The 25,743-nt window shown below is 26.8% G+C and overlaps 1 protein-coding gene across 2 annotated transcripts in view; it reads right to left on the bottom strand.

Annotated features, from left to right (window-relative positions):
* Positions 1 to 25,743, bottom strand: part of LOC107446968 (glutamate receptor ionotropic, NMDA 2B) — a 117,822-nt gene that overhangs the window by 67,972 nt on the left and 24,107 nt on the right. The gene's annotated exons all lie outside the window — the stretch shown is intronic.

Here is a 25,743-nt window from a genome sequence, read left to right as displayed (position 1 = left end):
ACATCTTTTTAATGTTCCCCTTTGCTCAGTTTATGTTCGCTATGTCGGACTACTAAATTGATCCGTGCGGAGGCTTTTTTACTTTGTTGGGAAAATAGATAAGGAATAAGAATAGTAAGTGTTTAAAATCTTTAACTATGAGGTGCATACTGCTTAACTAGATATAATGTAGTGAGACTTAAATCCAAGCAAACAAAATGAATAATCTTAAAATTAAATAAAGAGCTTTTACAATATTTTTTTAAATGGAGAGTTTAATTTGTTGCCTGTCATTAGTAGTCATAACATTATGGTTTGTCAATTGCCGTCTGAAGCTTTAATTTTGAACAATTATTTTTTCCCTATGATATATAATTTATCATACCTTCTTAGTTTCTCAAAATAAATTTCAGGTCATAATGAGATGCGGTTCTTTTCCCCCGCTTTTTGATAGCCTAACTTTAATTATAACCACCTTGTACTTCAGTTAGTACGCGCTGTAAAAAAATTGCGGAAGAGTTCAGACACTCAGAGCGCAGTCATTTTTATAGTAAAATCTACTTTTTACCAGAGCATGTTTTGGAAAGAAATTTCATAAGCCAAAAATATTACAGTAATATTGACCATAAAATCACTGAATCACTCTCATTATATAAATACTGTAAAAATTATGGAATAAAATTTTACAGTAAAATGGATTTTACTGCAAAAATGGATTTTACGGTGAAAGGATTTACGGATGATGCACCCAAAGTCTCGGTACTTTATGTAATAATTTAATCCAGAATGTTTTACAGTGTAATACAAATTTTGAAAATTACATCACCGAGGTTTACCCACTGGTAGTAGTTGGTTCAGAGATACAATTCAACGTTGTTCTAAACTTCCTGTACTATGTAAATTCGTTGTTGTTGTTCTTCATTATCTATTCTACTGCCTTAAAAGACGTCGCGTTGGAAGCAGAACTTTAATTTTTGTAAACGCGTTTAAACAAAAGCGCGTTATTCTTTTTTTTAGATAAAAGGAAATACAAGTTAAAAATTTCAAACTTAACTTGTTCGAAAAGCATTATTATTATTTTTTCTATGCATAAATTTTTACAATTTTGTACTATTCACTGTGCTTTTCATTGTATAACTGCATGAGGAAGTACAGAGCTGTAACAAAACTATACACGACTGTAAAAAATTCCTGTAAGAAATATCGGCACTCAGGATGCTGGTACTTTTTACAGTCAGATCAACTTTTACTTGAACATGCTATGAAGAAAATATCTGATGTACCGTGATTTTTACAGCAATAATAAATAAAGTAAAACTCACTGAGTCACCATAATAAAATAAATTTTTCTGTAAAAATTATGGCATAATATTTTATGACAAAAACGGATTTTACGAATGATGCACCTGAAGTGATATACGGTAATTCGATCTGAACTTTTCTACATTGTAGTTATACATGAAAACTGTATAATATATATTTTACCAAATCTTATTCATATCCATAATAAATTGTCTTTCAACCATGTGAAAATAATTCAATTTTTATATTTCATCTTTGAAAGTTTGAAGCGGATTAGTTTAATAAAGTTTTGTTACTGAATATTCTACCTAGAAAGAAATTTTCGAATATGTGAAAGTGAAAAGAATAAATTGTTTTATTTTGTTCAATGTGTGATAGAATTAATCCTACTCGCCTCAGCAAGGTATGTTAAAAATTGCAAAATATCTCTGTATGAAATCAAAGATAGTTCCCAGTTGTTAGAGAGTTTCGATTTTGATCTTATATTCCTTTTGCATAAATCAAAAAACTAAACAAAAAAAATCTATATTTGTATTTATCGACCTAATTAAGGGTAATTATCCTAAATAACTCATTATTACTGGAATACGATTTTCAACTGAGGACTGTGATATTTAAAAGATAAATAGGAAAACTTAATTAACTTTTCATTCGATATTTTGCATTTATCGGAGAAATTAGGGAGTAATTAGACCAATTGACAGTAGTGTCAAATAGCACGTTTTAAGCAGATAGAAGTCTCAAATTTAGACTATGTATCCCATACATAATATAAGCATAAACTCTAAAAAAAAGTTTAATTTTGAGCAATTTGAGTGTAAATATCCTTATTGACATGAATACTAAATAACACGTTTTTATCAAGATAGATCCCTCAAATTTGAAACATGGAAAAAACTAAAAATAAATTGCCTCGGTCAGCGTGCTATCTAATTAGGCTAATTCACCGGGGTAATTAGCCTAATTAGATAACACGCTTACCGAAATAGAAGTCTGAAATTTTGATCATTTTTCCTTTAGGAGATAAACAGGAAAACTAAAAAATGTTTTATTTCAATATTTTGCAATTATCGTAGTAATTAGGGAGTATTTAGCCTAATTAAAATTAATGCAAAACAACATGTTTTAGATACCATGATCGAGGTAATTATCAGAGTAATTACCTTGACTTTGTAATTATCAGGGTTATCACCCAATTTTAAAGTTATGCTAAATATTATTTGATATTTTGTGTAAACTATCAGCAGGTGTTTAGAAAATGCTTTCACTCAGTAAAACAGTACTGATGAAATTACGGTATAAAACATGTCCTCGGAAAGATCATTACTTTTTACCGGAAAATTCTGCTTTTCTTTAAAATTTTAGGGAGCAAAAAAAAAAAAACTTATGCATAATAATTTTTACAGCAATATTTACTGAAGCATTTTAATTAAATAAATACTGGAATAATTAGGATATAAAGTTATGTGGTGAAAATGAATTTTACAGTAAAAGGTACTGAAACACTCAGTTTCATAACTTTTTACCGTCATCTTTTTACAGTGAAATAATTTCAATCCTTTACCAACCCCTAGCACATAAATGCGAATCAGCTAGCAGCTGAAGGTGCTGAGTTAAAATATAGACTTGTGCATATTTTGCATTTCATAATATACTCTTGGAAACTACTTAAAATTTAAAACAATTTCAAATAATAAGTTAATCTTGGAAATCAACTTAAAAAATAGAATGTCACAAAACTTATTTTTATACGTTTTCTAGTGTAATAGATTATTCATGATGATATCAGTTGAAGCAAATATTTATAACAAAATAAACTTATGACACCCACTTCGTACATGTCTCGTACATTCTCACTTCGTTCCATTATGTCACATCAGGACTTTGCAAGAATCCTACACTTGTGTTCGAAGTCAAAATTTTCTGAAAAATCTCTCTCTCTCAAAAAATAGATAGAAATATTCAATGATAGAACTCAAACGTGAATCGAAATCTACACTCCTCAAAAGTGAAATTGCAACACCAAGAAATAATGCATATTTCTTGGTGTTGCAATTTCACTTTTGAGGAATATACTGAACTCTTATATATATACATTCAGTACATACTATTCAGTACATCTAATATATATACATTCAGTATACTTGAGGAGGATACTGAATGCATATATATTACTTGTTGTTGGAATGTTATTTCTTGGTGTTGCAATTTCACTTTTGAGGAGTGTAGAAAAATAACAGCTGAAGAAATAGGAGTTCAACAATCAAACTGTGCCCTTTCTTGAGAGTAACTAGCATTCCAGAAGTTTTTTTAGGTAACCCGGAAGAAGCTATATGATAATCTTTTTCCTTTCTACCTTTTTTTGTATAGATTTATTTTTTTTGAAAAAGCGAATGGAAAGAGAAGGATCGAGTTTTTTTTCGTATACTGATTTTTGATTTCATTTTTGAATACAAGTTTTTTCCAAAATAGTATTTTGATTTTCTTTTCCTTTTCTTAGATATTTATCTAGTGTTTCTTCGTAATCTGAGATTATGCAAAAGATTTTTGTTAGAAGTTTTTAAATGTTATAAGAACTGATTATTTCATGCAGGCAAAAAAAATTATACATAAACTGAAATTTATGTACAGTGCGTAAAAAAGAGAAAAATTACTTTCGTTCAAATCATCAGATTCTTATGCACTAAGTGTCAATCTTAATGGTTTCTGGTGATGACCTCATATATGCTAATTATTTATTGGTAATATAAATCAAGTTATGAAATATACATATATATATATATATATATATATATATATATATATATATATATATATATATATATATATATATATATATATATATATATATATATATATATATATATATATATATATATATATATATATATATATATATATATATATATATATATATATATATATATATATATATATATATATATATATATATATATATATATATATATATATATATATATATATATATATATATATATATATATATATATATATATATATATATATATATATATATATATATATATATATATATATATATATATATATATATATATATATATTACACATATATATATTATATACATGTTTTTGAAAATGCTTTTCTGCTTTTTTTAAATTTTATTTTTAGTAGGTTCATTGAATAGTTGATACAATTTCAGTAACATACATACGTACGGATTAATTTTGAATAATATATTTATCAATTTCTTCAATATATATTTTAAAATTATCAAGCAATTACAACTTAAATGAAAATAGAAGTTTTTATAAAAGGTATCGTTATATCTCTTTGAATAAAATTGTAATATCAACAATAATAATGTGAAATTGTGTTTTGAAGTTCCATGTCACTATAAAGAAAAATTGAAATATTTAACACGTGAAAACATTTTTAAACCTCTTAAAACTTCTCAACATTTTATATATCGCTTTAAACTTCTTAATCTTAAAGTATACTGGATTATTTGATCAACTATTTAATTTTATCTTCAGTTTTTTAAAATTTTATTTGTTACTCTACTACGTAGATTATATTTTCAATAATATACCAATCTATTATTTTAGTACTCTAATTCAGGCTTTCGTTTAAATTAAAATCAAGCTCTTAGTAAAAGAAAGCTTGGAATTATTGATAACTGAACTTATTAAGAAATTAAAAGACGCAAATGGAATAAGAAAGAAAATTAAAATTCTGGAATTGCTCTTTTATTTTGTAGTTTAAACTTATTCTCTCCTGATAATTTAAGCAAAGTTGCGCTATTAAATAAGATAATGTTGAAAAAATTTTCTTAAGAAATTTTAAAATATTATTTCTCATTTTTAGCACAATTCACAAAATTCTGTTATATTATAAAAATACTCGATAGGCCTTATTTTGTTTAATAACAAACAATAAAAATAGAAAATTATAAAAAGATTCCAAAACCATGCTGTTTATAGAATCATCATCTCAAAAAATTGTTCTTTTTCTAACTTAAGCTTCATCTTAATGCTAAACTAACGTATATAAAGACATTTTTGCACTATAACTTATTTTAGAGCTGTAATTTGTATGTTCAGAAAAATGTTTTAGCATGGTTTTTTAAAAATATTTTCAGAAATTGTAAACAGTAATTTTTTTTATATTTCGCCGTACGGAGACACGAATGTCAATATTTCATTGATGCTCAATTGAATCCTGTTAATGATTACACCAACCCCAGAATTGAAATCAATCTATACAAAACGTTTTATTGCTTGAAAAATTGTAAACAATTACGCAACTATTTATTTCAACTGATTCCTTTTTGTTGAGAGCGGTAGGATGGGGGAGGTAAAGCGGGAAAAAACCTCGTTTAACGATCATACTATTTATGCATTAAGTCATATAACTTCAGCGATAGTAGGAGTGCAATCCAGCACCTTTCGAATTGGCATGGGGTGGGTGACAGTGATGGAGTTTCAATTTTAAACAAGCTGAAGACCCTTTCTTTCTCCCATAATATACACTTGCAATGGATCCCATCTCATGTCGATGTTGAGGGTAATGAGATTGCAGACTCCTTGGCTAAGAGCGGAACTGATCTGCCCCTGCATTCTTAGGCATCTCTGACTTTCTCGGAGCTCCACTCCCGTTTTAACAGGCTTCGTGATCCTGTGGCCCCTCCTGTTCATCATTGGTATCAGTGCAACAGCCCAGGTGGCAGCCTGACCCTTCAGTGCAGTAGGCGGGATCAGACGGTTATATCAAGATTTCGAAGTGGTCACCTAAGAACTATGTTGTTCAGTAATAGTTAAAGAGTTTTCCCTGTTTGCACTAAGTGTAACGACCAACAAGCTACTCCTGAACATATACTTCAATGCCTAAATTTCTCTAAAGTGGACCTCTTTTCAGATCCACTTTTTGTTACAGACTTACTCAGAGTTTCTGGAGTCATGGACTTGGTTTAGCTCCGCTAACCGTGTGGGCCAGCAACAACACTTCAGTAATTGTAAGCAAAAAAGAAAAAATAATGAAGATGTAAGAGAAAAAACTCTACCAAAATATGCTCTTAAATATAACCTAAAATATTTATAAATTTCAGATAAATGAAAATTAAATTTTCAAAACATTTTCGAGTGGAACGGATATGTTAATTTGTTCGAAATAATTACCCTTGTAACTATTTAACTTTGATTCCTGGGTAGAGGGGTCACTCTATTATCAGATTCGACTTTTGAGATTTCAAAAATTGTTTGACATTCTTAAAAAATTAAAATTATTATTTTTAAGATTAGCTGTCAAAGAAATTTATTGTATCGATTTCTTAGACAGTTATGACTAATTTTTTATTATTATATTTTCAATCTGCAAACTATAATCATTATCTTACTTATAACTTATTTTAACACCACATTCAGTATTTTAATTTAATATGTTGTGTTTCCAAACATTCACATCATGAAGTCATTTATAGCTGGTGAGCTTTAAGAATGTTCGCTTATTTTTTAGCCCTCGAAATATGTAATTTTTTATTACCATCTTCCATTTTTGGAAGCAATTGTTTCACCTGCTCAAAAATGGAGACTCATTCTCAAGATTCGCCAGACGTGAATGAGGAAAACAAAAGTTATCTATAAAAATATAAATTATTTAATGAAAAAATTTAAATTAAAAGTGAAAAACAAAATAAGAAAAATTACAGTATCCGAGAGGGAAACAGAGAATGACTACGTAGTCAGTACAGCCTTGGATACATCGGACAAAACAGATGCGCTTTAAAATTTTGATTAAGGGAACATGGTAGATAAGTCTGCTAACAAGAATGTGATAAATCATCTATTTCTGCACATTCTTGGAATCTTGGGGATAAATTCAATACTTTGACGCTATAGTTGCATCATTCAAAGCAGGTATGGCTTAAAAGTTTGACTAAAAGAAAAAAGACCACATTATTAAAATTAAGGTAAATCATCTATTGCTATACATTCTTGGGAGCATGGGCTTAAATTAATTTTCGATAATGCTAAATTTATATATTTTAATAATTTTTTAAATAACTTTATTCATATTTTTTTTTGTTTTGAAATTTCTTGCCATGAAGACTCGAGCAAAGGTGTTAGGTTTTTTGCCCTACAACTCTATGTATATTATGCATATTATAAGAAAAATAAAAAAGAATTTGGAAATTTGGTTTAAATATAAAATTTTCATACTCAAAGAAGTTAAAAGCAATGTAGAAAAAATAAATAATGCCGCATGAAAAGTTATTATGTTCAATTTCTAATTTCTTAGGAAAACATAAATAATTTATTAATCCATTCAAATTCTATTTTCAAAGGAGATAAAAAGAAAGCAATCTTTGCGTTTTGATCAAAAATGAACAAAAAAAAAGTCTGTTATCTAGAAATTTCGAGATATTTTTCTGTTTACTATTAAAAGATCACATTTCCCAAGCCAACAGAAAAGGATTAATGAAAAGTATTCAATTTTTATTTCATTATTTTTTATTGTGTCAACTTGGTTACTTAGCAACGAAGAAACACGAGGTATTTCCCTCTTGGCGATCACATAATCCATTTAAGGTTATCTTAAACTTCTCTTCCTGCTACGGTTTTGTCCTTTGGCTATTTTAAGGGGATTACTCCAAATATATATAGCTTCCTAGCAGCCAAATTTATGGACCAATTTTTTCGAATATTTGTCTACCTCCCACATTTTGAGGACTCCAAACAGGTAAAAATAATTATATGTTTATTCAGAGAAAGTAAGTTTTATGTTTGATTTCGTAACTTAATTAATAGTTAGTAATAATTAATAAGCATATTTAGGGTTAACCTCTTGAATCATTAAGATTGACACTTACACGTGAAAATCATATCAATATAACGAAAGTTATTCAGAGTTATAATTTTTATTTTTATTTTTCGCACTGCAACAAATGTTTTCTTCTTTAATACATATTTCCTCCAAAAATAATTCGAAAAAACAATGTCAGCCATTTAAAGTAGCCTGTCCCTATACCTATACCTGTCTTAACACCTTGTTGTGTTCTTAAATATATATATATATATATATATATATATATATATATATATATATATATATATATATATATATATATATATATATATATATATATATATATATATATATATATATATATATATATATATATATATATATATATATATATATATATATATATATATATATATATATATATATATATATATATATATATATATATATATATATATATATATATATATATATATATATATATATATATATATATATATATATATATATATATATATATATATATATATATATATATATATATATATATATATATATATATATATATATATATATATATATATATATATATATATATATATATATATATATATATATATATATATATATATATATATATATATGTGTGTGTGTGTGTGTGTGAAAAGCAAAACAAATATAAAGAAAACATGCAGGTAAAAATCTTATAAACTCCTCATAGAACAAAATACTATTCCAAAGCCTGTTTAAAGTAGAACTAGACAAGTACGTCAAAATTAGCGTTTATAAATTACCATTGCCAGCCGAAAGGAGCATTAGAGAAATTTGTACCGCAGGATCAAAATAATAAATGATTGGGAAACCAACCAAAAGATAATCAGTCAATGCTGCTATTCTTTAACTTAACTTATATTTTAAACTTATTATTCATTTGCCATTTCATTATTTCTGAATCCGATTTTTCCCTCCTTAATCTAGTCTATTCGAAATCTATTATTATATATTTTTATCTAGTTAATATTTTGCTTCCTTTTCACTTAAGACGTTTTTCAATCTTTTGTTCAGCCTTTCCTGAAACAGTAATTCATTTTGAAAAATAGTTATGTTATAACTCACTCTCTAAACTATTGTGCCCAGCTTATTAATAAGTTCAGGCATAAATTTTGGCTTCCTCCACTAAAAATTGCATAAATAATAAAATTTCGAAAACAAAAATAAGTCGGAATTAATCTTTTCAGTAAAGCAACTTCTAACGAGCCATACTCTTTTTATTAATATGCCGAGAGGAAATATTAAAAAACAAATTAATTCTTATTCAGCACATATTAGACTTGCACATATTCAGCACATATTAAAAATTGTATAAATAACAAAATTTTGAAGAAAAAAACTAAGTCGGAATTAATCTTTTCAGTAAAGCAACTTCTAACGAGTCATACTGTTTTTATTAATATGCCGAGAAGAAATATTAAAAAACAAATTAATTCTTATTCAGCACATATTAGACTTGCACATATTCAGCACATATTAAAAATTGTATAAATAACAAAATGTTGAAGAAAAAAACTAAGTCGGAATTAATCTTTTCAGTAAAGCAACTTCTAACGAGCCATACTCTTTTTATTAATATGCCGAGAGGAAATATTAAAAAACAAATTAATTCTTATTCAGCACATATTAGACTTGCACATATTCAGCACATATTAAAAATTGTATAAATAATAAAATTTTGAAGAAAAAAACTAAGTCGGAATTAATCTTTTCAGTCAAGCAACTTCTAACGAGCCATACTCTTTATATTAATGAGCAGTGAGGAAACATTCAAAAACAAACTAATTCTTATTCAGCACATATTAGACTTGCTTTTCTTTAAAAAGAAGATCATTTTTTTTCCTTGCGAGGCCATGGTTATGCCGTCTATTTCATTAAGCTTGACCTGAATGGCGAAAATCTTTACCCTCATAAATTTCTTTCACTAAGTATTGCGTCATAAAGAGAGATTCCTGATATTTCTATCTAATAGAAAATAAGAAAGCACCAAAACATTCCGCACCTGATCTTCCAATAAACGCAGAATCTTCTTCTACGTTTATTTGATTATCAGGGATGCAGTAGGAATTATATATCAAATAAAGAAGAAGCTCTGTATAAGATGTTAGGAGCGTTATTTGTTCAATTGGGAACATTGAGAAACTTAATCTGTAAGATATAATATGATAGAAACAACCGGGCTTAATACCGAACGTTTTGAAAATTCTGGGAATATAGCTTTCAATATTATAAAATACTATATAATCTTATACCTCCCAATAAATTAAGTTAAATGCAGAACGAAAATAAATGTATAAGTAAATATATTTACAAAATGAAAAACTTGCAAAAATGAAACATATGTATTTAATACAATTGTATGATAGCGTATCTTATTTATGGAAGTTAAGAAAGAACTTACAGTTGGAATATGATGTAAAAATGGGTTTGCTTTTGGTTCAATAGAGAATGTTGAGAAAGTTATGCCTGTTGGATTAATAGAATAGAAATATCTGGGCTTTAACCCAAACCTATTTGAATATCTTATGTGTATACTTGTTAATATTGCAGAGGAATATACAGTCTTATACATTATTACTTTCTAATGTAGAATATTATAGAAAAAGTGAAGCAAATCGTATTAATTCAATTCAAATACGGAAATTATTTTCTCATTAAATATTTCTGTAAAAAGCAGATTTTGTTTGAAGGAAACACATGTATTTAATGCAATTGTATGGAAGCATAGTCTATTGAATAGAACATAAAAAGAATCCAATATATCATTCCCATACAGCCTAAATATATATTGACAACCTAAATTTTTTGCTAAATCGTATTAATTTAGTTAAAATAGGGAATTGTTTTGTCATTAAATTTCTTTATAGAAAGCAGGATTTGTTAGAAGGAAACACATGTATTTAATGTAATTGTATGGAAGCATAGTCTATTGAATAAAACATAAAAAGAATCCAGAATATTATTCCATTACATCCTAAGTATATTGAATATCTTACGTGTATACTTGCCAATATTGCAGAAGAATTTACAGTCTTATGCGTTATTACTTTCTAATGTAGAAGGTTATAGAAAAAATGGAGCAAATGGTATCAATTTAGTTAAAATAGGTTTTTTTTGTTATTAAATTTCTTTATAGAAAGCAGATTTTGTTAGAATGAAACACATGTATTTAATGTAATTGTACGAAAGCATAGTATATTGAATAAAACGTAAAAAAATCCAGTATATTATTCCAATACAACCCAAATATATTGAATGTCTTATGTGTATACTTGCCAATATTACAGAAGAGTTTGCAATCTTATCCGTTATTACTTTCTAATGTAGAGAATTCTATGAAAAAATGAATCAAATCGCAATAAATTGTTTAAAAAAGGGTCTGAACTATTTTTGTTATTAAATGTTTTTGTAGAAAGTAGTTTTTGTTAGAAGGTTGTTGTTGTTGTTAATTTACGTCGCACTAGAGCTGCACAATAGGCTATTGGCGACGGTCTGGGAAACATCCCGGAGGATGATCCGAAGACATGCCATCACAATTCTGATCCTCTGCGGAGGGGATGGTACCCCTGCTTCGTTTTGTTAGAAGGAAACACAGGTTTTTCATGTATAATACGCAAGCAGGGTCAATTGAATAAAACTTAAAACGAAGATTTAATCATGAATAATGATAATAATTTGGCATGGACTTTTAAAGCATTTGTGATGGAGTTGGGAAGATTTTGAATATCACCGTTTGTTATGTTAAAATATGCAAATTAACGCTTTAATTCCTCTATTTTGGTGATTGTTTCCATAAAGGAATTTTTTTCCGTTCTTCTCTTAGTTTTACTTTATTTAGGGATTTCATGGTTGTCCCAAACTTATTTCCCTATTTCATTAATCTCCATAATTTATTCTTTACTCAATAACTTTGACATTTTTTGTTTTCGAACACCTCAGAGAATTTGCATCAATCAGATAAATACAAGTTGGCAAAGAGACGTTGTTGACATAAAATCTTATTTCCCCTTCTCATGTTTCTTTTTAATCCTTTTTTTTGCATCATACTTAGCTTAAAACACTACTTGAGTGGAGCCATGAACGCGGCAAGTTGTTTGCCCTTTTCAGGAACTTAACTTCCTGGCAAACAAGGCTTCCATCGCCAAGAGGCACATTGTTGATCTTATCTTCTTTTTTTCATTTATTTTTAAACCAATTTGAGATTGAAACATCGTTTAATTTCGTTAATTTGAGTTTTGTTTGTTTCACTTCTGCCTTTTGTATGATCAAACAAAATTTTCTGCTTAAGATGCACTTTGTATACAAAGTATTTCTAAGAGGATGCTATACCACTAGAGAAACTTTTCATCGCAAATTCTGTTTCACTGCCCCAATTAATTCAAAATTTAATGCATAGACAATGTGAGTTCTGACAAACCTAGACCAAGCAAACCTAGAGAAGTTTCAATCACTGAAAATTCAATTGCAAAATTATTGGAAGATAATTTCTCCATTGTGTAATCCTAAGTCATACTCTCATAGTTTGTTTTCCTTTTGATATCCTTGGCTTACTCTAGATTAGTCTGAACTTACTAATTATTTGTCTGAACTAATTTAAGTTTTACAGATGGAGGTGAAAGCGAATTTGTCAGGAAAAGTTTCTCCCGCGATATGGCATCCTCTAACGTGTTATAAGTAACTATTTAAAAAAATGAACTGCTTATTATAAAATGCCGTAGATTGAATTACATTATTAAACTAAAAAATAACAAATAGTAGAATTCATTAATGAGAAGATGTGACTCATTGGATTTTTTCCATAAAATGTAATTGGAATTCATTTTTTAAGTGATTAGCTTACGTTTTGCAAGCTTTATAAATGTAGTTAGCAATTCACTAAACTACATTATAAACTTTATTTGATTTATTAGTTCTACAATTTAATATTTTTTAAAATTTTCTATGAGCTGCACAATCGGTCTTTCCAATGAGCAAATCTTGTGCGTTCTATAGAAGTGGTATCCACTCTTTCAGGACCACCACAATGGATGAGATACTGTTGGCCATGTTAATTTGAACGTCTAGTTTCTGCCACACTAGATGGCAGCACCGAGACTCTATTTGGATGCTTAAGTGCACTAGGAATTTTATTTTGCCGGAAATGCCAAGAGCCAATAAGGCACTCCAGGGATCTTTTGCATGCCGTATAATCAAACGACATGGCCGCTGAGGATTTTCTGCATCCCGAAAATCCGGTGTCTGGGCCGGGGATCGAACCCGCAGACTTGGTCTCAGAAGGTCGACGACAAACCAACTGCACCACCCAGCCAATTTAACATATCGGATAACATTTCTGTATTTATGAGAATTTTGGTTGAGTATAAGTTTTAAATTGTACATAAATTTAGGAACTACAAAATCTATTAAATGCGTCCCTAAACTCAACCAGTTAAAAAAAGTAACATTTTAAATTAAGCTGCATGTATTTTTTTAACTAAAATATTTACTGTTATTTTGATAAACTAATATGTGTAATTACACTTTTATGATTTTATGCATATTGTTATAATGTAAAAATCAAATATATTGCTTATTTTTCATAGGTATTATTCTCAAAATTTAATTATGCGTTATTTCTTATTTGGATTTCAAGTTTGATTTATTTTGTTTTAAGAAATCAATTATCTTCTTTAAAACCTTAATAAATTCCTTTTTCGTTTAGAATGAGCAGGAGAGAATTTTGTTTAGAATATTTTTATTCACTAATTTAATAAAAATAAATGTTTTTTTTTGTATTGTTGCGGGGAGAAAAAATTTTACGTTTTTAACTGAATAATGAAATTAAGGAGGTCACTAATTTCATTAGCTTTGGAAGTCTTAGCTGTTTTGTAAGCTGAAAGTTAAAAAAATAAATATCGTGAAAATTATCGAACGAGTTGAAGATAAAAGATCAAAAGAAGCGTGAAAATGATCTTTAGAGGTTAAGTGTATATGACATGATAATAAGTGTTTGATATAGTATCTAGTAATAATAATATAAATAATGTAGTAATGATTGCAAACGTTTCATTTTTTGCTTTTTATTTTCAACGTATAAAAATAAGTATGGCAGTTATTTAATACCAGATGCTTGGAAAAGGAATATCATGATTATTTGTTTGCTTTATCAGCTTAGTGACAATTAGAAATGTAAACTCCTTGAATAAAAAATGAACACAATGAAATTTTTAATATATTCTCTTCTGTCTCTCTCATTTAATAAGTTTCATTTTTTTTCAAAAATTAAAGACTGTTTCAGTTCTTTTTTTACTGTTATAGGATAGGAAACCTATTTAAAAACGATGAGTTTTATAAAATTTGATTAAATATTTATATTTTTATGCTGTTTATGATTTTTGTACTATTCTTTTACCGTTTGATGAAGAATGATAGAAGTTACTGACAAATCATATGATTATACATGTCATTTCCTTTAATATTTAAAAAATCGAAGTTTTAAACTCTAATATATGTGCCAAAATATATAAATTGCATAAAATACATATATAATTAGTATATAAAAGTATATAAGTATAAAATATAATAAGTATATAAAAATATATAAAACAGAAATATAAGAACTCGAAGAAATTTATAATATTACTAAGCAAATAAGCACGTATTCAATAATGAATTTGTTACCTTATCATTTGTTACCCTACAAAATAAATCACAATACTTATAAAGCAAAAATTATGGTTTTCAATCATTTTAAACCATATCGTTCTTCTTAAATTTGATAACGTAAAACCATGGTTCATTGAAGCGGAAAACAATTTTTTGGACTTGGTTTAATTTAACAACTTATGGTTCAGACACCATTATTAGGTTTCCATAGTGAACCAAATTATTTGAGAGTGTGTTACACAGTCAAAAAATTCCTGATCAAATTATAATTAAGGTATTGATACTTTAGGTGCATCAACCGTAAAATCCATTTTTGACCTAAAAACAATTTTTAAAAAAATTATTTTTACCCTTCAAATTCATTTTCCGTATTTTTTACAGTAATATCTATTTAATTAGAGTGATTCAGTAATTATGGTAATTACGACAATAAAAATAACGCTAAATCAGATTTTTTTTGTTCCGAAACGTTATGTTCTTGTAAAAATGGATTTTACGATCCTTTTTACAGTACCCTTTACAGTATTTTTATAGTGTAGCTGGTAGAAATATGAGATATGCAAATATTAACAAGAATATATAAAAAAGCTATTAGCTTTGTATCTTCAAAGCATAATGGGTATCTTGTTATACATAAATGGTTGTAACTCAAGTAAACGATCTGATGAATAAGAACTAATACTGTTCTATTTTCTTTCAGGGAAGACCTACAAATGAATCGTTCTATTTCCTAAGAAACTAACTTGGAAAAAATGAGTGGTGTAATGTGAGAAAGAAATAAGAATTGTTCTTCGTAGCTGACAGAAGAAAAATTAGAAGAGAAACACCACTGACAGGAAACCAACGCCATGAAAAATATTACTCTTTTACTGTCATTAAGGGTTACTCGTACTTCGTAGTTTACAAGATTGTTTTTTTTTCAGTTTTAAAAAAAGGAAGAGTCTTCCTTTATTTGAAAAAAAAATGGTTGAATATTTTTGAGTTATTTTTGTTACTTAGTTTGTTTGCTAGTTTGTTATTTTTGAATTATAATTTAGTTTTAAGTAAATAAGCAGTTTCTAGACTAATAAAACTTTTTGTTAAAACGTCTTAAGCCATATCATATTCTTGCAGTTATTACCTGAAAATACTCATACACTTTACACTAAAAAATCGGAATAAAATAGTAGTATAAGGTTCCAGCAACATCCGAAAAGTCAATATAACTATAAAACCCGTTTTTACAGTAAAATATTATACTATAATTTTTATAGTAATATGTATTTAATTAGAATGATTCAGTGACTTGAAGGTAACTATTACTGTAAAATTACGATTTGTCAAATTTTTCGTTCCGTAGTTTGTTCCGGTAAAAATGGATTTTACGGTAAAAAAATGACAGAACCCTGAGTGTCGATCTTTTTTTCCTTAATTTGATTCGGAACATCCTGCAGTTACTTTGGCTTAAACAATGTTGCTCACGTAAGAAGTACGTTTTTATGCTATATAGGTTGTTCTACACAAAAAATATATTATTATTTCATGGGAAATTTAAATATTAAAAAAGTATGTTTCTTAAAATGTTTCAAATTAAATAATGTTAAATAATGTTACTTAATTTGAAAAATAATTGAAATTTTTTTTAAATTAAATAATGTAATGTTTAACTTTTTCAAATTAAATCATGATTTTTTTCAAAATTTATGTTTCATTTTTTGTTTGCTACATATAAAAAGCTATGCTTTTAGCGTTAAAGTTTATTACATGTATTTTAACACATAGCCGAAAAGAAATTATTATTTAGAATTTGAATAGTTTGTTACTTGAAGTTTCAAAGTTCAAAATACGCAAGGTAAACATATATTTTATGACATTTACGCCTAAAAAATGGATTAATGCTACCCAAATAATTAAAATATAGGGCAATAGCTTACTAATAGAGTAATCCTTTTTTAGAATTTTAAAAATGATACATTGCTTACAAAATCAGAATTAATAATCTTTAAACAGTAAAAAACATAATTTTTGCTCTTGTTTGAATTCAAAAGATTTTATTAAGAAAGTGCAACGTATTTATCGTATTGTCGTATTTATCGAAAGAGCATTGTATTTGCACTTATATGTAGTATCAATTAATTAAACTTTTTTGCGACTTGAGTACAGTGTTATCTGTGGAACAACTATAAGGGAAAAACGATTTGACTGTCCTCTTAGAAAAGTAATCAACTTATAAAAGTGGGTTTAATTGACACTGTAAATATTTCCGGAGCAAATTATGATAAAAAGTACAAAATTCATTTTTACCGGGACATGTTATGGAATAAAAAATCTAATATATCATAATTTTTACAGTAATAATTAACGTAAAATCGATGTATCACTGTTATAAATAAAACTTATTGTAAAAATTACGGTATAATATTTAACGGTAAAAATGTGTTTACGATAAAATAGATTATTCCGGATAAAGAACCTGGTACTTTATACCTTAATTTGATCCGGAATTTTTTGAAATTCGCTTTAAAAGAAAGTAATAATATCATGATGATGTAAGAATAATGTCAGCTTGATAAAAATTATGATATGATATTTTACGAAAAAATTAAACTTTAGCGTTAAATGGATATTGCAGTAGTACACGGTAATTTATACTGTAATATTATCTGGAATTTTTCACAGTGTGTTTCAATCAGAAATACAGCAATAATTACCGTTTACAGTATTAATTATCTTAAAATCATGGAATCACTTTAATCAGATAATTATTACTGCAAAATTAATTTTTGCGGTAATATTAAATTTTCTGCACACAAAATGTTAGTAATTTATATCGCAATTTGATACGCATTTATGCCAGCTTAGAAAGAATATAAACATGCAGAAGAATTAAACGTAGCATGTAAGACTAATGAAGTAAAACAGCTGATAATTTCCTAATAAACATCATTGTATTGTGGTTAGAAAATTTTTAAACTTAAGTTTTCTTTTTTTATAATAAAATGTTTATGTTTATTTCTCAAATATAGTATGTATACAGCTATTCCAAAATTAATTTATTACAAGCGTTATTGTAAATCTTTTTAAAAACATGCTTTTACAGAAATATAAACTAGCACTGGATTTTACATTTAGAACTGTAAAAATGTTGCTGCTAGGTTAACTAAATTCTATTTCTTTTGCAAATAAGTACTTTAATAGATAAGAATTTTTACAATAAACATAAATTGGTAAGTCTTGATTTTTTCTTAAAAGAAAAGAAATGAAAAATAAATATTTGGCAAATTGTTAATGCTTGATAGAAAATAAAGAAATAAAACATTCTAAAATGATATCCTCATGTTTATGTCTTTAGCAGAACGTTTCAAAAACGCGTGATAACAAAAAATAATTTTCTTTTTTGAAAGTATTTTGAATATTTTCTGACATCATTACAAAAATAAAGCTATTTTATTTGCTTACAATTGTTTTCAAAGTTTCTTCAAAATAAGTGATTTTTCAGGAAACCGTTTATTCTGGAAAGAATATTTTCAGAATTTAGTACTTACTAGACTTAAGAGTCATTTAATAAATAAGGAATCAATTTATGTTACAAAATCGCTGCTTTTTTCACTATTATAACGGCTTCATACGATTTGTTATGAAATTCAAGCAAAAATATATACTTTTGTTATGTAAATCTGCCATTAAATTGTACGTATTTTCAGTACATAAAATCATACACAGTAATATATTTAGGTTTATTTGTTTAATGCATAACAATTCACTAAATAAAGACCTGACTATTAATTCTGTTTTTATTTTAAAATACTATGGTAATATTAAATATTTTTGATTTAGTTTCATTATTTTAACAAAAAATAAGTACAATCATAAGAAAATCAAATAAAACATGAAATTATAATATAATAATTAAACTTAGCTTGTCAAAATATATATTTTATTTTTAAAAGTACTTTTAAGTCAAAACTAATTTAACCTAAACATTTAATAAACTATTTTGTCATACAAAGTAAATTTTTTTAGTAGTTAAAAAATTTTGTAGATATTTTAAAATTGAGAGAAAAATTAAAATTAAAATTTGCAACTGGGAAAAAATTAAAAGTTGCAAATTAAAGAATTTCCTTTCTGAAAAGAGGAAAGAAATCAGTTTACCACTAAAATATAAATGACATAATATAACTTTGAAAAGTTTTTATTTCTTGTCTCATTAATCTTACTCACAATATTATAAATAAAATTTCCTAAAAAGTATTGCTTTCAGACCACAACTTTAAAAGTTTATTATGCTATAATTAATTTACTTTATAGCTTTAAATTTATTTAATATTTTTCAATTTTTTGAAAAACTTTATATATTTTATATTCAGTATATTATATATATATATATATATGTGTGTGTGTGTGTGTGTGTGTGTGTGTCACGGCGAAAGATCAAAATCGGTGGTTGTAGACTTTCACCGGTGAATGTCGATAAACACCAAATACGTCGGTGAAAGGTCGAATATTTCATTACATTCTTGTACATTCGGACCCTCACCGGTGTATGTCGACAATCACAGATATGCTTTGGTGAATGTGTGAAATATTTATTACATTCGATTTGATATGAATTTATTCGTGGATATAATTACATTTATTCGATATTTAAACCCTACACTGATGTTTTGCTTTAAGGTCAAGTGCCACTGCCCGGTATACATTTGCCCGGTATACCCTACACTGATGTTTTTTTAAGGTCAAGTGCCACTGCCCGGGATACATTTTCCCGGTATACCCTACACTGATGTTTTTTTAAGGTCAAGTGCCATTGCCCGGTATATATTTGCCCGATACTCCAAACACTGATTTTTCTTCTAATCTATCGTCAGTAAGTATTAAAATATAGAATTAATATAAATATATCAAATTAATATAATAATATTAACGAATAAATTAATATAAAATTGGATATAACAAATATTTCGGACATTCACCAAAGCGACTATGTCATTGTTGACATTCAATGAATGAGAGTCAGAAATAAAGGTATTTAGCAAATATTTCGGACGTACACCAAGCGACTACGTGAATGTAGACCAGATTTCGGTGTTTTACCGTAATATATATATATATATATATATATATATATATATATATATATATATATATATATATATATATATATATATATATATATATATATATATATATATATATATATATATATATATATATATATATATATATATATATATATATATATATATATATATATATATATATATATATATATATATTATATATCTTATATATATATATATATATATATATATTATATATCTTATATATATATATCTTATATATTAGATTTATTTAATAGCTACTGACAAATCAAAGCATTAAGAATTTGTACATTTAAACTTTCAAGTAAAATTGTAAATTCTTTTTATACTCCTAGTTATAGAAATTTAACGAAATTTATTAAAATATAATCCTAAATAAAACAAAATAAAATATAACTCCTGAGATCAAAGTAAATAGTCTAAGAATTCTCTATTTTATGGCTTTAGGTAAAAAGATAAACTTGCAATGTGGGTTGAATGTTTGGCTATGTTCTTTGCTTTCTCGAATTGAAGTTTTTTACTTCAAAAGCTGACATCCTTTTTTATTACTATTTTTGAAAAAAAGGAAAAGTAAACAATTTTTCAAAAGACTCTGCCATAATATATGAAGAACACATATTTGAAAATTTAATATTTTATGAGACATATTAAAATCTTTTTCAGCTATTACTTCTGACATCCAAACGTATGCGAAAACAGTCCCACAAGATTATTTTTCCAAAAATGTAGCTTTTAAAATGTTTGAGAAGAAAAAACGTTTATGTTTGTTTTTGCAAATTCAGTTCTGTTTGGTGAATTCAGGCATATGTGTTTGATAAATATGAATAAAATGTATTTTTATAAAACATCGATTATAATGAAAAAGATCATCAATAAATGCAACAAAACTTAAAATCCTTTGAACTTAACATGTTCTAATAGCTTGTTTGTAAAAAATGGTTTCAATCGCTAAAAAATTGAATTTTTGATTTAATGTAAATATAAATGTATATTTAAAAGCGTTGCTCTTCAATTTCTTTTCGCGATTATAGTATATTACTTTAGAAAGAAAGTTTATTTTAGGATAGTAGATAGAATTTTTATGAATTACTGTAACAAAATATATAATTAGTGGTTTATTTTTAAACGAAAAAATCTTTTAGTACCTTTTATTCACTCTGCTGACATTTTAGACCCTTTATCGATTCTAAAGTATTTAAACTATTGACGTTATAATTGAAATTTAATAATACATAGCTAATATACAAGTAAACAGTTATGCATTGCATAATATATTGTCATTACATAATAATTAATTCAGTATAACACGTAATTAGTAAGTATTAGTAAGTAATTAGTAAGTAATTACTGAGTATATAGTTTTACATATAACTAGTTTATGAATGCATATTTTTCAATGCATGATCAATATACTATATATACAATAATACAATATATCAATACAATTTTTGCATTACTTATAGTTCTTATAATAAAGCTCATTTATTTTCAACTTTCTAGTAAGTGCTATAGCCCACATTTTCTTAAATATGTCATTCGCATATATGGCAGTACTTTTACTTTTGTTACTTATACCGACGGTACAAGTAAAAAGTACGTACTTTTACTTGTACTTCGTTACTTTTTAAATTTAGTACTTTTACTTGTACTTCGTTAGTTTTTAAATTTAGTACTTTTACTTGTACTTTCGTTACTTTTTAAGGGAAAAAGTACAAGTATTTGTAACGGAAATATCGAATGAAATCGTTACTTTTTTCTAAAACTCGGTAAGCTTTCTAAAAAATTAAAAAAGAAAAGAAAATTAAAATAAAAAAAATGCTTATGTTTTTTTAATTTATAAAATTAATGTGCAACATATATGCATTCACAGCTAACTTTGCGTTTAAATACCTTCTGTTTCAGCTTATACTGCACATTCAATTATTTTTTACTAGCTCAAAGATCACAAAGCTATCTGAAACCCCGTGTTTGCTTTGCTTATGTTTGTGCTTTTAAAACGCGTTTCTAAAGAGTAAAACAATTTTAAATCAATGGTAATTTAAATAAATAAAAATAATAAGCTAAAAATTAAAATCAATAGATAAAATTTCTTTTTCGTGCAAATCCATAAAAAGTTTGATGTTAAAATTATATTATACGATTATATTATAAAATTATATTATAATATTCTTCCGAATTTTAAAATAAATTAATATCCATAACTTTCAAAATTAAAAATAATTAAATAAATAACAACAATTTTGCGAAAACATTAAAGAACATAAGAATATTATTCAATAAAGTTTTAGGTTACTTTGAATTTTCGATTTCCTAGAAATGTACTTTTAAATCGTTACTTTTTTTGTTTAGTACTTGTACTTTTTACTCGTTACTTTTAAAATAAGAACTTTTTACTCGTTACTTTTTTTAAAAATACTTGTACTTTTACTCGTTACTTTATAAAAGTAACGTTGCCATATATTGTCATTGGTGAGTTAGTAAATCTTGACATTGTTCGAAATTCGTAATTACGAAAAGGATGCAACTTAAAATGTATACTTAGAAAATTGGACACAGCACAAAAAGCGTGTTTAATAAAAATGGTCGCAGCTATTAAAATGCGAGTTTACGAAAATGAGCATAGCTATTTACAAAAATGGGCATAGCATTTTTTCCATTTTTGAAACGTTTTCTATGAGTATAGTTTATTTTTTTAAATAATAAATTGATGCATAAAAAAATTGTATTATGTGATACCTCAGATTGTGCAAATCTTTTGCTGTATTTAATTAAATCTTTCCCGGGCGCTATAAATTTACATAGTGCTTAGTATATTTATAGTATATAGTGTATAATATATTTATATAGTATTATAATAGTGGTAGTAAATTTAGATTGTTAGAATTTAAAGTTTTAAAACTAATTTTGTCACTAAGAGTTATGAATACACTGGCATCGCCTTAAAAAATTTATCAGTAACATATCAAGCCACCCCGATGATAAAGTTCGGGACTTTGTCCCGTATTGATTTTGTTTAGTATTTAAAGTAAATTTTTGGGTTGAAAATTGCAAAAGCTAATTCCTGCTATGTCCATTTTCCGAAACATTCATTTGCAGCATTGTCTCTTTTCGTAAACACGCATTTTGAGCTGTGTCCAAATTTCGCTATGTCCGTTCTGTTAAACATGCATTTTAAACATTGTATGCTTTCAAAAACATCTATTTTGAGCTTTGCCCATCATTCTAACCCCGCATTTCGAACTGTGACGACTTTTAAAAACCACATACTTTGAGCTGTGCGCACCTTTCTAAACATGCATTTCGATCTGTATCGGCTTTTAAAAACCACATACTTTGAGCTGTGCACACCTTTCTAAACATGCATTTCGAGCTGTGTTGATTTTTAAAAAACACATATTTTGAGCTGTGCCCACCTTTCTAAACATGCATTTCGACCTGTGTCGGCTTTTAAAAACCACATACTTTGAGCTGTGCCCACCTTTCTAAACATGCATTTCGATCTGTGTCGGCTTTTAAAAACTAACCGAGCATGTACTCTTAAATAAGTACGTAAATTTAAGAAGTCAAAGAAATTTTTGATACATACATTATAATAATACATTAATAATTAATAATAAATACACTTTTACATTAATAATAAATGTTATAAAAATGTATAATAATAAATGTATGTGCCTTTATTGTCCTTATTATATTAAAAATTTATAATAGTACATTTATATCATGAATTTTTATTGCATATAATATAATATGTATAATACTACATAATAATTCATTTATATTATGTTTATTTATTGCACTTATTATAATATAAATACATAATATATTTATATTAAGTGTTTTTAATACATTTATTGTATCATAAATGTTTTTTTACTCTACTTTTTCACACATCTCATTTTTCTTAAATCAACTGTAAAAGGAATTCTAAAATTTAAAAAAAAACAGATATTTTCTGTGCATTTAAAATTATATCAAACTAGACATATCAATTTATTATATTAACTACTGGAATCAAAATCATAATTAAAATATATTATGACACGTTTTGCAATCACATTAATCAAAACGTTTCATGTTCCATATTATATATATAAAAATATTTTTATTAAATACTTTCACAGAATATATAAAGGTATTTAAAAAAAACTCGTTTCAGAAAAGCTCTAGCATAAATAAACTTATCTCCAACGAATGGTAATTCTTTCACGGTTTCTTAAAAACGGCAAAAAAAGATTCTGAAAGACTTTTAATATTTTACTTTTGAAAAGACTGCTTCGTCGAGTATTTAAGTCTTTTTCAAGAGAATTACGAAAAGAGGTAAACAAATATTTTCATTTCTGTTCCGCAATATTGGAAATCGATAAATATTCCAAACTTAATTTATCGCTTGCATAAGAAAAGCGAAGCCTCTCAGTTGAAGTTGGATAGAGTCTTGCCTTTTGGTTCTTGGAAGTTAGCATTTGGTATTGAATTAGTGTCCGAAAATAGAATTTTTAACATATTTCGAAGAAACAGTCTATTGGTTAACTTAAACTATTTCGTACTTCGCATGCATCTTGGAATAATAAATATTTATAAAAATGAGGAAGTTCTGAATAAAATTTATTTAAGTTGTGTTTTTTTTTCTTTTCTAAAGCTTTTTATGAAAGAAATATTGAGTCACTTCCACCCTAAACTATTTTCCTTTTAACCAATGGTTGTATTACTTTTTATAATTTAAGTAATTCGCAACATGCCTTGGGAAATTTTTTCAAAAAAATTGGCTGAAATTTAATGCATTTATGATTCTGCAGACTACTAATTACTTAAAAAAAATTCTGCCTTCCATGATTTTTTATTAGTGATTTTTTTAAATACTTAGAACGAGAATCGCATGAAATTTCATTATACGCATGTTTATTCATAATATTTTATACTATGAAGATTATCGTAGTATTGTAAAATATTTTATAGTTTTTTTATCGGGTTTAAACCGTAGTCCCGATTCTGAGTTTATACCTATCAATTTTTGATTTCGTATCCTTGTAATTTTGAACCGATCCCAGAAGACAAAGGAGCTCATGCATCATATATTAGAACAAACTAGCCTTCGTGGAGGAATTTTTTGATAGAACTAACCCGAATTTTCGTTACAGGGAGAGGAAAACCACAAACACCTGATACAGTTGTCCCAACCACAAAGGGATTCTAACAAATGATCCCTCTACCACTGAAGATATTTCACGTTAGCACAGTGGTCAGTGGGAGCCGGGAGTAGAATTCGTGTAAACCAGCCACCACTGGGATTCGAACCTGTGTCTCCTCATTGGGAAGCGAACGCTCTACCCCTTGATCCCCCGTGGCTCTAGTAAAATATTTATAAAATTCCCATATTATCTACTTTTACGTATATAACAGTGTAATGGATTTCATATAAAGATGCCAATGTTTATATATTTTTGCGCCATTTCTCTTAATAAATGTTGTAAAAATACATGATGTTTACAAAAGTGTTATGCAAGATTACTTTGAAAGTTTTTCGTCAAGATACAACAATGTCAATACAATTCATTAATTTCTGAAAACTTATTGAGCATTGTATGCTCCGATACCTCAATTTTACATACTCAATTCTTATTTTCTGAAAAAAATTACAAATAAATATAAACAATTTGCATTCCGAAAAAATTCCAATACAATTGTAAACTAATCACAAGACGCGATTTCCTTTAGATTGTTGAAGTCAAGCGTCTGTGGTAGATGTCAGTGAGGAGGGGGGGATTTTTTTTTACTAGACTGCAATGGGTCCGAGGGTATACGGTATCTATAATCTTTAAGCTGTGCAATCGTAAAGTGTTAGACTTGGTATGCAAATCGTCCGATTATCGTAGTGATGAAGCAATCCCCTCCTCAGAAGAT

Source organism: Parasteatoda tepidariorum, chromosome 4 (assembly GCF_982258835.1).
Source record: "Parasteatoda tepidariorum strain Cologne lab strain chromosome 4, Ptep-v5.0, whole genome shotgun sequence".
Taxonomy (NCBI): domain Eukaryota; kingdom Metazoa; phylum Arthropoda; class Arachnida; order Araneae; family Theridiidae; genus Parasteatoda; species Parasteatoda tepidariorum.
Note: the sequence above shows the minus strand (reverse complement) of the source record. Positions and strands in the feature narration are given on the sequence as shown.